Source organism: Misgurnus anguillicaudatus, unplaced genomic scaffold (genome assembly GCF_027580225.2).
Source record: "Misgurnus anguillicaudatus unplaced genomic scaffold, ASM2758022v2 HiC_scaffold_29, whole genome shotgun sequence".
Taxonomy (NCBI): domain Eukaryota; kingdom Metazoa; phylum Chordata; class Actinopteri; order Cypriniformes; family Cobitidae; genus Misgurnus; species Misgurnus anguillicaudatus.
This window is the reverse complement of record NW_027395279.1, coordinates 2,163,671-2,177,000: the sequence shown is the minus strand read 5'-3', so window position 1 is coordinate 2,177,000 and position 13,330 is coordinate 2,163,671. Positions and strand designations below refer to the sequence as shown.

The 13,330-nt window shown below is 41.1% G+C and overlaps 1 long non-coding RNA gene across 1 annotated transcript; it reads left to right on the top strand.

Moving 5' to 3' along the window:
• The first annotated feature begins 4,252 nt into the window (after positions 1-4,252).
• Positions 4,253-12,610, top strand: LOC141362858 (uncharacterized). The gene is made up of 3 exons (XR_012368428.1): positions 4,253-4,353; positions 12,420-12,448; positions 12,550-12,610. It is a non-coding gene; the product is annotated as an uncharacterized lncRNA (long non-coding RNA).
• Positions 12,611-13,330: the final 720 nt, after the last annotated feature.

The window sequence follows — 13,330 nt, the reverse complement described above, 5'->3', positions numbered from 1 at the left end:
AAGAGTTTCGTTGCAAAACGAGATAACCACCGTTTTTTAATTGTTCAGAAATCTTGTTTTTTGGTTGTGCATTCCAATTAATTTCAATGCAACGGCAGTTGGTTTGTTTTGATTTAAACCTTCATAACTTAAAAAATACAGCTAAGTAGCACCATAAAACAAAATAATAACATGATAACGTAATAGTAAACATGTTTTGACAAAAATGTTAAAAAATGAATTTATCTCGTTTTGCAACGAAACTCTTCATTTCTTTATTTTGTGCATTCATTGTTATCACTAACTCAAGAACTACTGTATAGTTGAACACAAAGTTGTGTATGTGTGAGTTGTGTGTACATAGGTTAACACAAGCAGAGTAAAATACTTTCTTTAATATACTTTATTCAAAAGCCCACACCATGACAATTTGGTTGCTCAAAATGAATAGATTTGTGTGCGTGTGCGATACATTGCTTTGCACAGCAGGTGTCACTGGAGAGCACAGTGTTTCATGAGGCTTCGGGTAAATGAACCTTTTGGCGAACCAATGGGCTGGAAAGCCTCATTGGTTCAGGAAGCCTCGTTTGGCCATCACTACTCAATACTCACAAATGCAAGACTCTGGAAAACGACAGGGATGGTAACAAGACGAACGCACACAGAACATCAAACGCAAGGACAATAAATAGGGACAAAGTAAATTACATACACCTGGAAATCATTACAAGTAAGGGATCGGGGAAAAAGTGACGAGACCCGGGAAATGTGTGGTCAGAATAAACGAATACTAAAACCACACATTTCCCACATAAAACATGGTACTGCCAGGACCCCCAACACAAAGACTAGATATAATTAAACACATGATTTTGACGGATCCTGACACCACTGAAGCATAATTCGAAGCCTATGATGCTCACAATTTGTTAAACAGATCTTTGGGACAGATATTTTAAGTATTATCAACAGAGCTGGACCAGGCTCTTTGGGTATCCTATAGGCAAGATTTTAAAATGCCACACCCTAACACATAAATAAATAATAACACTTTAATTCAGTGTTTTCATGATAATCTGTGTTCAGATGTTTAATCTGATATCTTCACATAAACTGTTCTTGTGTTGAATGTTCAACTCAGATTATCAGATGTTTCTGTTCATGTGTAAAGTTTTATAAATCAAAACATTCTCAAACTTTTTCAGGGTCACTTGAGCTCTTAAGAACAGTTCAGCTCATTGTCACATTAGTTATGAGTGCACTCATGATCGGCTTTTACATCTTTACACTGGACAATAAAACAGGTAGGAAAATCATTTTAATAACATTAAGAGGTAAAATGTAACATGTCTTTGATCTAGGAAATATAATCAGAGCTTTATATACAGTGTATTGATGCTAACAGTTCACAGACGACTTATTTGTACATAACTCATACAGTATATGCAGGAATATACAGGACTGTGCTGAAGTTTAGGTACTTGTGAAAAAATGCTGTGTTAAAAAATAATGCCTATATTCATCAATTACTTTCAACATACTCATATTCAAGACACTGTATATAGATATCTGTTGTAAGTTTGTGTCTTGTTTTAATTTCATTTACTCATTCTTCTCTCTTGTCGGCTGTATAATTGTTATTTTATATTAATATTTGATTCTTTTAATTCACAGATCCTATTGGATGGGCCTGTGCGATGGTGTTTCTGCAGATACTCTGGACAGTTGTGAGATTCTTAGATCAGAGTGTATATTCTTATATGAGATTTTCTCTGGGTACAATATTTATTTATCTTCTTTAAACATCTTCTCTGTGTGATTCTGTGTTTTTCTTCTTTAATCTTCATCAGTTTGTCTTCATGTACAGTTAAAGACTTGAGTGGATCATGATATGAATCAATACAGAGCAGTGTTATTATACAGAGATCTTCTGTTTTTAGAACATGCAGTTTTCAGGAAAAATCAATCAAGGATTCACACTGTTATGCAGTAAAATAGTAAACTAATTGTATATTTAATATAAAAAATTCCACGCTGTACTTTATACTGTAAAAGTTTATTGTCAAATTAACAGTAACTTACTGGCAACAATTATCCAGTAGTTCCTGTATTTCAAACAACAGTAAAATTACTGTAGAAAGAATGACAGTAGTTTTTAAGCATACTGCAAAATGAAGTACGGTATTATACTGTTATTTTTAAGATCCAACATACAGCATTTTACTGTTATACTGGAAATGTTATTGTTATTTATTTTACAGTGTAAAATATATACTACTGTATTTTTTAAGATTAAATTAAATACTGTTATCTTATTGGTTGATGACAACAACTATATTTTTAAAACCAGAAAATTTATTGTGCAGTTTTAACTGTATATTTGTAACGATATTAACAAAAATAACAAAAAAAATGATTCGATTTTATAAAAAAAGTAAAAAAAAATAACAAAATCAGTCAGCAATCAATGTATCAAATGGTTGCCCTAAATGAGAAAACCACATCATACAATACAGTGAAAAGCATAATTACAATACAGTTTTTTTGTAGGTAGTATGGGTGGTAGTGGCAGGATGAAGGTGTAGGTCAGGAGTAGGCAACGTCGGTCCTGGAGTGCCGAAATCCTGCAGATTTTATTTCCAACCCTGATAAAACCTTGCCTACTTGTAGTTTTCAGGTGACTCTTTAGATCTAGTTGTTCAGGTGTGTTTGTTTAGAGCTGGAGCAAAACTTTTAAGGACAACGGCACTCCAGGACCGACATTTCCTACACCTGGTGTAGGTGGTGGGGGCGTCATATACAGCAGGGGCGACAGCACTTGTGATAATCCTGTAACAAATGATAAAATCAAATTAATAATAAGTCAAAAAATTAACTAATCATCTAAAATGCTTGTTTTTAGCAATAATGTACTTTGAGCTCACCAGTTATAATCTAGAACATAGCCAAGTCTTGAGATCCACCTAAGAAAATATTACGGATAATGTTACAATAACATTACATATTACTGAAAGCTTAAATAACTCAGTCGCAGTGCTGAGCTTGTCACAACATGTATTTAGCGCGTCATGTAAACTTATGTGTATCACGCATCATGTCAAAATGCGTGTCTGCTGCACATGCTTCAAAGGGGTTTATTATAAAAGAGGCACTCACGTTTGCCAGATCTCGCTAAATCTCATGTGTAATCAGAGTTTAGTGTTAAGTTAGTGTGTTACGAGTATTTTGTGAACGTGAGTGTCATAAAATCTTAAACCCTTCTGACGCTTTTACAGCAGGCACGTATTTTGACATAAGGCAAGATGCAAATGGTTAACATGACGCAACGAACGCATACTTTGACATGATGAGCAACACACATTACACTCTGAACACATATTTTGAATTTGCACCCCTTAGGATAGAAGTCACCAGCCACCACTGCGAAGTAGAATTACATTTCGAATAAATAATATTTAATAGACCACATGTAGACTATTAAATATTTTCGCACGATTTTACACATTTCAGTGACTAAAACATGACACAAATATTACCCATAAATAATAACTGGTGTAAGAAATAAATAAATGTGTTAACTATAATTATTATTATCAATAAACACAAAACTAATTCCATATAGACCATTCAAAACTTAAGACATTAAATGAACAGATTTACACAAAACTATATACGAACCAATTACCACTAAGTAAGGTTTGTTATGGCAAAACAATTTAAGGGCTGAAATCAATCATACATCACACAAATTACATATAAAACAAATTAATAAAAAACTACAAATTACAAAGAGTCACAAATTATTCTTATATGTTGTTTTCTATAAATATATTAATTTAAGAATAACCATTTATATTTGTGCAGTAATTTCCTCTTTTGTTTGTTTGAACTTTATTCACAGCGTTTAAACTTTGACTTTCATTACAGATTTTCCTCGTTATGTCTATTTGTATGTGTTTGGATCAGTTGGTGTTGTTTTATTTAGCGCTGTTGCTCTGATAACTGAGCTGACACTAAAAACAGGCGAGTAAACACAACACTAATATCAGTTTTTTAGTCATAATAAGATTTTGTTTATTTTTTATTATGTCATGAATATACAGTATGAATATTTTAATGTTTCATCTCAAATTTATTCAGAGGTAATTTCTCTTTTATCTAAGGCAGCTGTAAAACATGAAAATAATGATTTCTCATCTGATGCTATTGGGATTACATTTATTTGATGTTTGTGATAATGATAAGATATATTGTATTTTCTCTGTTTCTCGTTAGTTAATGGTGAACGTGCACTGATGGATCTGAGATTCATTGTCTTTCCATCTGAATGTTTCTTCATCTTGTCTGTGATGATTTTAGGACAACTTGGATCCAGTGAGTACAAAATTAAAACCATCAGTTAAAATTATATGAGCTGATCTTCATATGTGACACTGTCTGTGATAAAGTCATATTTTTATGATTTATTGTTTTCCATATAAAATCATTCTGCATAATGTAATGAACATCATGTCAAAGATTGAAATCAATGTGAAATCAAACTTTGATGCTCCTAATCTCATTTTTACATTTAGGATTTTACGGACAGAGTCAGATATGGGTATCTCTCTTTCATGTTTAATTTCAGGTTCACACAGGAAGATTATATAAAGTTTTCTTATTAACTCTTTCACCCCCAGCATTTTTCATGATTTTCACAAAAGTTTAATGCCTTCCAAAAAATGCTCCTTTTTAAATATGTAAACATACAATATATGAAATAAAAGAACAGACCCTCTGCTTTCAAACAAAAAAATCAGTTTCATCCTACCTTCATGTGTTCTGTTTTTATCACCTCTCAAATATGTGTAGGTTTCATAAAAAAAAAAATTGAGCAAAAAGCTGAGATAATTCCATTTTTGTGAAGGACTTTTGATAGAGATCAGATGCAGAGCGGTCTTTAAAACATACACGGACATACAGCTGTTTGCCCTAGGGCAATACTTGGTGGATAATAGCGGTATTGCAGATTGTCGAGATATCTCATCAATGGCGGGGAAAGAGTTAATATAACTGGATATGAATGTTGACACAAATCTGACCACTCTCAAATTCACAATGAAGTTTGTTATGATTGCTGTAGCTTTAGTGAAAGTTTGTGATGAATTACGGTAACACTGAATAATAAGGTTGAATTTGAAGAGTTCAGATGCAAAACCCTCTAAGTGTGTCTGACATGTTTTCTTCTAAACATGCTTTTTTGTCAGGCTCTTTAAGTTTAAGTTCAGTAATTTCTTTGATGCCAATAAAAAGGTTATTTGTAAGTCATTGAAGTGCCTTCACTCTAAAAAATGCTGGGTGTTTTTAACCCATGCTGTGATATACTGGACAGAACAACTCAGTTAATAACCTAATTTTTTCGGTAAACCTCCTTTAAGTGGGTAAACGTTTGCTGCCTTTCATTTAATCTTCTTCAGTGCACTTAGAGGATTTTGCTGGAAAAGCTTTAAGTGGATTCTGCGACTTAAACAAAGCAGTATTTCTGAATTGCCTGAGGTCAGGATTAAGCTGATTTAATTTGCTAATAGTATCTCATCCATGAACTGTGTTTGTATGTTGTTGATTTGTTAAAAAGCTTGTGTTTGATTGACAGTGAGTTAAACAAACTCAACAGGTGCTGTTAGACTCTAAGATATCTTAATCTTCTTTCATCTCATTTTTCACAAAAATCTGTGATAAACTTTCTTGAGATGTCAACATCTATAAACAGAATCTGTGATGATGTCAGCAGTAAAATATGTAGTTATTTTTACCCTGAATCCTCCCAATATCCAGTAGTAATTTCCATAATAATACTAAGTAAAGGGCAATGATTATGAGTATTATGTCAGTGTGTGTCATAGTGTAGTCATACTGTTGTCAGGAAAAACTTTGGAGTCAATTGCAAGTTAACAGAGTTTTATTGAGAAAAATAGAGAAATAGAAAGCTGGAGTGCAAAGTCACTGGTAAGATCCACACACGGCATACACCCTCGACTCACTCTGGATGTAAACACTACAGTGGGAGTGAAGCACGCCCAACAGTAGGAGAGAGTGAGTCGGCACTACAAGATAGTCCAATACAGATCTGAAGAGAGAGAGCCACCCACGCTCTCCGTCGAGAACACCAGCACAGTCACCACACGTGACAGAGGGAGGAGTCACGCCTCCCTGAAGGCGGATGACAGGCGGAGATGGAAGGTGGCAAATCCAACGTTCTCAGACGGAGTAATCCACTGTGGAATCCTGATGTAGATGAAGCCACCCGGAAGTAACTGGTATACCGCCTAATAACGAAGCGAACCAGCTGTTCAGAGAGACAAACAGTCAATAGAGTCAATGTAATCCACAATGGTGAAATAGTATAATCCACTCACGGGTGATGGTGCAAGCCGATGGGAAACAGAGACAGCTGGTGTACCGCCTAATAACGAAGCGAACCAGCTGTTCCGAGAAACAAACAAAGTCACTATAGTTCCAGTAATCCACAGGCGAGCGGTCCGGGCGAAGACGAGCCTCCGGATGCCGTAATCCAAACCTGGGGTAACTGGAGAAGGAAACAAGGAAGCTTCCGACAAGACAAGGCAGAGCAGCAGGACTGTGACCAAACAAATGAGCGCGCAACGAAAGACAGGACTACATGCAATATAAAGGAAAAGGTAAACGAGACACCACCGGTGAACAATTACCGAAACAAGAGGGCGGAGTTAGTGAACACACGAGGAACCGGCACCACAGGTAAACAAACACACACACATACCCCACACACAGCCATCGATCACCCAGCAGTCAGGACAGTAGCCCCCCCTCCACGACCGGCACCAGACGGACCGGGAGACTCACCCTGTCGCCGACGGAGGTCCTCGATCAACCCAGGATCCAGTATATCCCGAGCCGGAACCCAGCTCCTCTCATCCGGACCGTATCCTTCCCAACCCACTAGATACTGAAATCCTCTGCTCCTGCACCGAGAATCTAGTAACCTCTTAACAGTATAGACAGGGGCACCATCCACTAGACGAGGGGCGGGGGGATTAGGGGCAGAGACAGGAGGGTTATAGCGAGCAAACATCACAGGTTTATTCTTGGATACATGAAAAACAGGGTGAACCCGACCAAGAGAAAGAGGTAACTTAAGCCTTACCGTCACCGGATTAATGACCTTAGAAATGCTGTATGGCCCAATGAATCGCGGAGCCAGCTTACGAGAAGGCTCACGGAGAGACAGATCCTTGGTAGAAAGCCATACCCTTTGACCACAAACATAACGGGGTGGAGGTCGCCGATGACGGTCAGCCGCAGCTTTGGTTCGTCTGGAATTAGAAAATAACAGTGTCTTAGCTCTCTTGCACACGAAAGCTAACGCAGACGTAACTGCTGCCTCGGGCTCCTGTGATGGAAACAGGGGAGGTTGATAACCGTTGGAAAGCTCAAACGGGGACAAATTGGTAGACGTAACGGGAAGAGAATTATGAGAATACTCAACCCACGGAAGCTGATCGCACCAGGAATTTGGATATTGTGACGACAGACAGCGGAGCGTTCTACCGAGATCCTGATTAGCCCGTTCGCATTGCCCATTGGTCTGCGGGTGATAACCAGAAGACAAGCTGGCCGTAGCACCAATCTGTCTACAAAACTCCTGCCAAAAACGAGAGATGAACTGAGGACCCCTATCTGACACTACATCAGTCGGAATACCATGTAACCGAAAGACGTGATTAATCAAAACCTGAGCCATCTCTTTTGCAGAAGGGAGCTTGGGCAGGGGAATAAAATGAACCGCCTTCGAAAAGCGATCGACCACAGTTAGAATAACAGTGTTACAATTAGATGCCGGTAAGCCGGTGACAAAATCAAGGGCTATATGAGACCAGGGGCGGGAGGGCACGGGCAAAGATTTAAGCTGACCAGCGGGTGGTAAATTAGATGCTTTATTACGAGCACAAACCGAACAGGCTAATACAAACTGTCTGATGTCTGTGGTCATAGAAGGCCACCAAAAATGCTGACGGATGGCAGCCAACGTTCTGCGAATACCTGGATGGCCGACAAACTTGGACTCGTGACCCCACCGGATGACATCGGAACGTAACCGCTCAGGAACCCATAGGCGACCCGCTGGACACCCCTCCGGAACTTCCCCCTCCCAACCGGCCTCTCTCACCCGCTGTTCGATTCCCCATACGAGGGCGCCGACCACTCTCCCCTCCGGGAGAATGGTCTCAGTCCGCTCTGAATCAGACTTCTCGAACAGACGGGAGAGAGCATCAGGTTTTGTATTCTTCGAGCCAGGCCGGTACGAGAGAGTGAAGTTAAAACGATCAATGAAGAGTGCCCAACGAGCCAGCCTAGATGTTAGTCTTCTGGCCGAACGGATGTACTCAAGATTCTTATGATCCGTCCAGACCAGAAAGGGCTCCGAGGTTCCCTCCAACCAGTGACGCCATTCACCCAAAGCGAGTCTAACCGCCAACAGCTCCCGATTCCCTATGTCGTAATTTCGTTCTGCTGGGTTTAACCGGTGAGAGAAAAAAGCACACGGATGTACTTTGCCATCAATAGACGATCGCTGAGATAAAACGGCGCCTACCCCGACATCCGTTGCATCCACTTCAACTATAAATTGTTTAGCCGGATCGGGAATAGAGAGGACAGGCGCAGAGATGAACCGGGACTTTAACGCATCAAAGGCCTCCTGAGCCTCTCTATTCCAACGGAAACATACGTTAGGTGAAGTGAGAGCGGTAAGAGGTTTAGCGTTCTGACCAAAATTTCTGATGAAACGCCGATAAAAAATTGGCGAACCCCAGAAATCGCTGAAGCTCTTTCCGAGTGTTGGGTACTGGCCAATCGGCAACCGTCTTAACTTTAGCGGGATCGGGACGAATCTCTCCCTCGGCAATAACAAATCCCAGAAACGAAACCGACTCCCTGTGGAACTCGCAGTTCTCCGCCTTAACGAACAGTTGATTCTCTAAAAGCCGTTGTAAAACCATGCGAACGTGCTGAGTGTGTATCTGCATGGAGGGAGAAAAGATGAGAATGTCATCGAGATACACAAAGACAAATCTGTTAATCATGTCACCCAGCACTTCATTGACCATGGTCTGAAAGACAGCCGGAGCGTTACAAAGACCGAACGGCAGAACGGAATATTCCCAGTGTCCCGAGGGTGTATTAAAGGCTGTCTTCCACTAATTGCCCTCTTAAATACGTACCAAGTGATAAGCGTTGCGCAGATCTAGCTTGGTAAATACGCGCGCTCCCTGTAACAACTCGAATGCTGATGACATTAATGGCAAGGGGTACTTATTCTTAACAGTAATGTCATTCAGCCCTCGATAATCAATGCACGGACGAAGAGACCCGTCTTTCGTCTTAACAAAGAAAAATCCAGCACCGGCTGGAGACGAGGAGCGGCGAATGAGACCGGCTTTAAGAGCGTCATTAATATATTCGTCCAAAGCCTCTTTTTCTGGTTTAGATAGGGAAAATATACGACCCTTAGGCGGAGAAGTGTTGGGAAGTAGTTTGATTTCGCAATCATACGACCGATGAGGAGGTAGAGAACTGGCCCGAGATTTACTGAAAACCTGGTGCAGATCCGAGTACTCCGCCGGGACCCCTGAGAGATCGACAGCCGGAACCTGCGAAACAGAACAAGAGACAAGAGAAGGAGCAGGACCAAGACAAGAAACATAACACGAAGACTTCCATGATAACACAACATTGTTCTGCCAATCAACGTGAGGATTATGTTTAGATAACCAGTCATGGTCTAAAATGACTGGTGATTGTGAATCCCCTAAGATGTAAAATTCAATTTCCTCACGATGATTGCCAGAAACAAACAAACTCACAGGGGGTGTGCGGTGTGTGATCACAGCCATATGCTGACCCTTCAACGTCCAGGCAGACAAAGGAGAGGAAAGAGGGATAAATGGAATACCCCAGGACTTGGCCAACCCAGCATCCAAAAGACACGCCTCCGCACCGGAATCCAGCAACGCCTGTGAATGGAAAGAATTAATAACAACGGAAAGAGTGGTACTGCTTACGGGAGATTAAAATGACGATGCGCCCACCGAGACTCCCAAGTTCATCGGCGGGCGTGAGCTTTTACCGGACATGTAGCCGCCAAGTGCCCCGGCTTGCCACAATACAAGCAGAGACCATTAGACAGACGATGACTTCTCTCACCAGCAGAGATACGAAACTTGCCCAGCTGCATAGGCTCCTTGGTGGGCATCTCCGAAGCGGTCTCCCCTGGTTCCGACATCAGATGGCGAAATGAACGACGCAGATCTCTCTGCCAATGGCGAGACTCAACCCTCAGAGCCAGATCGATGGCAGCCTCCAGTGATGTGGGTGGCTCCCTCAGTGCAATCTCATCTTGAATCGCCGGTGTGAGACGCTCGAGAAATTGAGCTCTTAACGCCGCATCGTTCCAGTTGCAGCAAATAGCGAGTGTCTTAAATCTGATGGCAAAGTCAGTAACAGAGTCATAACGTTGCCGTAATCTCACCAATTCAGCCGCTGCCATGTCTCCCTTGAGTGAACGATAAAATAATTTCAACATCTCCTCCTCTAGAGCCTCGAATGAGAACGTAAATGGAGCCTTAGCCCCCCAGGCAGCCATACCCCAGTCTCTCGCTCTTCCCGTGAGTAACGTCAGAACATAGGCCACCTTGGAAGTGGATGAAGAAAAGCGACGGGGGTTGGAGCGCAAAGACGAGAGAGCACTGTTGCAAAAAGAATCGTCAGGTGTTGGGATCGCTGTTGTAGGTAGGAGGTGTTGCCGTGTGTGGCTCCCGTTCAATCGAAACGACTCCTCCGGATGTAGCTGGAGGTTCACTGTGAGAAGCCACTTGGTCCAACCGATTACTAAGCTCCTTAAGTTGCTCAGACAAAATGTTGAAGTCTCTGGCCGCAGCAGTCAATAATGAAGAATGTTGTTCAATGACTGCCCCCTGCTGGTGAAGGGCGGTCTGCACTTCCAGACTCTCCAAACTCGCTGACTCCATTGGTGGCGCGCTCATCTGTCAGGAAAAACTTCGGAGTCAATTGCAAGTTAACAGAGTTTTATTGAGAAAAATAGAGAAATAGAGAGCTGGATTGCAAAGTCACTGGTAAGATCCACACACGGCATACACCCTCGACTCACTCTGGATGTAATCACTACAGTGGGAGTGAAGCACGCCCAACAGTAGGAGAGAGTGAGTCGGCACTACAAGATAGTCCAATACAGATCTGAAGAGAGAGAGCCACCCACGCTTTCCTTCGAGAACACCAGCACAGTCACCACACGCGACAGAGGGATGAGTCACGCCTCCCTGAAGGCGGATGACAGGCAGAGATGGAAGGTGGTAAATCCAACCTTCTCAGACGGAGTAGTCCACTGTGGAATCCTGATGTAGATGAAGCCACCTGGAAGTAACTGGTATACCGCCTAATAACGAAGCAAACCAGCTGTTCCGAGAGACAAACAGTCAATAGAGTCAATGTAATCCACAATGGTGAAATAGTATAATCCACTCACGGGTGATGGTGCAAGCCGATGGGAAACAGAGACAGCTGGTGTACCGCCTAATAACAAAGCGAACCAGCTGTTCCGAGAAACAAACAAAGTCACTATAGTTCCAGTAATCCACAGGCGAGCGGTCCGGGCGAAGACGAGCCTCCGGATGCCGTAATCCAAACCTGGGGTAACTGGAGAAGGAAACAAGGAAGCTTCCGACAAGACAAGGCAGAGCAGCAGGACTGTGACCAAACAAATGAGCGCGCAACGAAAGACAGGACTACGTGCAATATAAAGGAAAAGGTAAACGAGACACCACCGGTGAACAATTACCGAAACAAGAGGGCGGAGTTAGTGAACACATGAGGAACCGGCACCACAGGTAAACAAACACACACACACATACCCCACACACGGCCATCGATCACCCAGCAGTCATGACAACTGTAAGACACATAAGGTGTCAATATTCATCACAGAGTGTTACCTTGAGTGTTACCACACACACACACACAGGTTTCCATGTTTTGTGGGGACATTCCATAGGCGTAATGGTTTTTATATTGTACAAACTGTATATTCTATTCCCTTCCCCTAACCCAAACCCTAACCCCAACTATCACAGAAAACTTTATGCTACTTCCCATTTTCATTGATTTATAAGCTTTTTTCCTCATGTGGACCTCAAAATGTCCCCACAAGGTCATAAAAATACTGGTATTCCTATCTTTGTGAGGACAATTGGTCCCCCCAACGTGATAATTACGAGGTATACACACACACACACACACACACACACACACACACACACACACACACACACAGTACCTGTTAGAGACACCTGACATATTACTGAGTCTCTCTCCAGATCTTACTAAATATCTTTTCTTTGATCCTACAGAGATTAAAACACGTCTGCAGTCGTGTCAGGTTAGTATTATTTATAAAACTTCATTAAACGTTTAGCTTCACATTAAGTGATTTTACAATATATATATATAATATAATAACATATTTTTCTCGTCAAACAGAAGACAATGAGATCTAAACTAAATTCATGCAGAAGATCACAGCAGAACCAAGATTCACCAGTAAGGATCTTATACATTGTATTGGTTTTACCGTTGACCTGCAATGTAAGGAAATTATTTATATTATGTTAAATAAAGCAGATAGATTTAGTAACATTGTTTAAAACTTCCTAAACACAGTAGAATCAGGTGACAGTCGAGTTACTGGATCAAAATTTAACCATGACATGAACTCAAACATCTACTGAAGACTGAAGATCAGAGGACTGTAAGGAGTGAAGTTATAGAAGATATTTCAGACTCAGATTTAGTTTGATTCAGTCATCTTTCAAACATAATGAACAATGAGAGAAGATCAACACGTTAAAAATGCTCCTTTGTAGCTCAGTGGTAGAGCATTGCATTGGAAGTGCAAAATGTCATGGGTTCAAACCCAGCAAACACACATACCTACTATAATGTATACTTTGTAATGCACTGTAAGTCGCTTTGGATAAAAGCGTCAGCTAAATGCATAAATGTGCACAAACACTGTGACTGTCTGATCAAACGCTCATGAGATCTAACAGACTAACCCCCCGTTTCACAGACGAGGCTTAAAGTTAGTCCTAGACTAAACACATGTTTGAGCTGTCTCAACTAAAAATAACTTGCACTGAAGATCTTAAAATTGCCATTGATTTGCCAGTGCCATTGATTTTTCTCAATGTAGACACCAGTAACATCTGAATTTAACTAAGGCCTAGTACTGGCTTTAGCTAAGCCTTGTCTGTGAAACCAG